This window comes from Charadrius vociferus, unplaced genomic scaffold (assembly GCF_000708025.1).
Source record: "Charadrius vociferus isolate BGI_N301 unplaced genomic scaffold, ASM70802v2 scaffold277, whole genome shotgun sequence".
NCBI classification, from domain to species: Eukaryota; Metazoa; Chordata; class Aves; order Charadriiformes; family Charadriidae; genus Charadrius; species Charadrius vociferus.
The window spans coordinates 97638-100886 of NW_009649183.1; positions in this window are offsets into that span (position 1 = coordinate 97638).

Here is a 3249-nt window from a genome sequence, read left to right on the forward strand (position 1 = left end):
CGTTGGCCGCCTTGGCCACCTGGGCACACTGCTGGCTCACGTTCAGCCGGCTGTTGACCAACAACCCCGGGTCCTTCACCGCCGGGCAGTTTCCAGCCGCTCGCAGGTCTCCCTTCAACACCCCGCTCGCCCAGGGGGTGCGGGGCAAATCTCACACGTGGGCTGGCTTGTGCCGTCGGGCGCCCCCGTGTCTGGGCGTACGGATCTGCCTGCAGAAGGTAATGAAACAACAGATATTAATTTGATACCCGCCTCCACTATGACAGCAGCACGCGCCCTCTCGTGATCACAGGCGGTTCCTCACGCCTAAACTGCCATCAGTGTTGGCTCCTCCGTCGCTCCTCTCCATGCCTGTGCCACAGCTGTGGCTCTGAGGAGCCACGTATGGACATGGACCCATATATAGGTCGAGGGAGGTCATCCTCCCCCTCTGCTCTGCCCTGGGGAGGCCATATCTGGAGCACTGTGTCCAGTTCGGGGCTCCCCGGGTCAGGAAGGACAGGGAACTGCTGGAGAGGGTCCAGCAAAGGGCTACGGAGATGATGAGGGGACTGGAGCATCTTTCTGATGAGGAAAGGCTGAGGGACTTGAGGCTTTTGAGTCTGGAGGAGAGAAGACTGAGGGGGGATCTTATCAACGCTGATAAATCCTTCAAGGGAGGGTGCCCGGGGGATGGGAACAGTCTGTTTCCAGTGGTGCCCAGTGACAGGACAAGAGGGAACGGGCACAAACGTGACCATAGGCAGTTCCATCTCAACCTGAGGAGGGCCTTCTCTGCTGTGAGGGCGGCAGAGCAGTGGCACAGGCTGCCCAGAGAGGTGGGGGAGTCTCCCACTCTGGAGCCATTCCAAACCCGCCTGGACGCTGTCCTGTGCCACTGCTGGAGGTGCCCCTGCTCTGGCAGGGGGTGGCACTGGGGGAGTTCCAGAGGGCCCTTCCAACCCTCACCAGTCTGGGATTTTGGGATCCTGTATATAGGTGCTGGTCAAGCTCCAGGCTTGGCTTGAAGGAGCTCTTAGGGTCTGGCTCCTCCTTAGGGTTTCTACTTCTTGTCTCTGCAAGGAATAAAAGTGTCACCCATGATTTTTGTGTCAACGACTTGTTTTGGGTGGCACTCGGCGTTTGCCCTCTGTCACTCCAGCCAGTGGGTGCTACTGAGCACAGCAGAGCCCGGTCCGTGTTCGGAGCCGCTGCGGGCGAGAGTCACTTCTTTTCATCGCTCCAGGAGGTTGGGGAGCGCCGAGAGCTTCGAAATTATGGGGGAAGTGGGAAGAATAATGACTAAAAGCCCCCAAAATGTAGCACCTGTGCTCTGCAGCCATTGGGAACACCCTGGCCAAAGCTTGGTGAATCTCTGGGGTTACTGGAAAACCCGCTGGCACATCACTGGGGTTACTGGAAAAACGGCTGGCGCTTGGCTGGAGCTTTAAAGGCTGAGTGATGGGACAAGGGACGAACGGTCCCCGCTGCCAAAACCGGAACCAGCCATGGCGGCAGCATCCCAGGTCAGAGGTTTTCCACATGCCAACCTGGTTTACATGGAACGCTGGGAATATTAATTAGTCCAAGCTGTTCGGTTTGGTTTAATTTGTTGCAGCTCACCTCTGTTACTGTAACGGCACCTGCTCCCCCAGAAATGCTGCGGCGAACAGCCTAAAAAACACCTTTTCTTTGTAATTATCCATTTCCAACGGCTTATAAAGCTGCTGGAAGTTCAACCCAGGATGATTTTCCCGGGAAAACACTTCCACGCCAACTTCCTTCGACCTTCACCTCCACCCACCTCTCCTTTGCTTCCCCCCGGTCCCCGGGGGTGCTGCTTGGTGCCGGTCACCCCGTCCCTGTGGGCCCCCGCACCGCCGCTGCCCACGCTGTGATCCCAAATCTGGAAAAAAAAAAAAAAAAAAAAAAAAAGGCAAGAAAACTCAATTTTTGACGCCGCAAATGTAGTTTTGAGGCTACCACGTGAGCGGGAAGGTCCTACCGCACCCCAAAAGCAGGTGGGGTATCCTGGGGTGCTGCGGCACCGCCTCACTGGAGGAGTTCTCCCCGGGTTTTTGGGGAGGTGGTGAAATGAAACAACCTGTGAAGGGACAAGAGCAGATTTTAGTGGATTTTGTGGTGTTTTTCTCTGAAACGCTGCGGGCTGGGCACTGGCAGGGCCTGGGGACAGGGGACAGGCACGGCCCCGGGGCGCCAAGACCTGGTGCCTCCTTAGAGCAGGGGAGTGGGGTGGGCACGGGAGAGCAGGTCTGGATGGCCGGTGGGGGTCCGGGGGTGGCGGTGTCCGGGTTGTGATCCCAGGGCTGTCCCGGGTGTGATCCCGGAGTGCCCGAGTCCCGGGAGTGATCTCCGGATCCTGGTGATCCCTGGGGTGTTGGTGTCCCCTGGTACCAGTGTCTGGGAGTCGGGGTGATCCTGGAGGTGATCCAGGAGTGCCGGTGATCCTGAGGGAGATCCTGGCAGTGCTGGTGATCCCAGGGGTGCTGATGTCCTGGGCTGTGGGTGATCCTGGGGTGCTGGTGCCCCAGGTTACAGGAGATCCCAAGGGATGCTGGTGATCCTGGTGAGAACCTGGTGGGGTCCCAGTGATCCTGGGGAGATCTTAGTGGTCCCGTGGCTGATCCCTGTGTGGTCCCAGTGATGCCAGGGAGACTGGTGAACCCATGGCTGATCCTGGTCATCCCATGGCTTATCCTGGCGTGGTCCCAGTGATGCCAAGGAGATCTTGGTGGTCCTGTGGATGATCCCGGTGTGGTCCCAGTGATGCCAGGGATATCTCAGTGATCCCATGACTGATCCCGGTGTGGTCCCAGTGATGCCGGGAATGTCTCGGTGATGCCATGGCTAATCCCTTTGTGGTCCCAGTGATCCTGGAGAGCTCTTGGTGATCCCATGGCTGATCTTGGTGTGTTCCCAGTGCCAGGTGTGGCCCCAGTGATGCTGTGGGTGATCCCAGTGTGATCCCAGGGGTGATCCTGGGGGGTGCCGTGCCTGATCCCGGTGTGGCCCCAGTGACGCCGGGGAGATCTCGGTGACCCCACGGCTGATGCCAGTGGGGTCCCGGTCGGCCTGGTGGGGGTGATCCCGGGGGCGATGCCGGTGTGTCCGCGGGGTTCCCCCGCCTGATCCCGGCGAGATGCCGGCGATCCCGCGGGCGGTGCCGGCCCGTCCCCGGCGGTGCTGTTGCCCGCCCCGGGGGGGGTGGTGGTGGTGGTGGTGGTGGTGGTGCGGGGCGGAGGGGGGAAA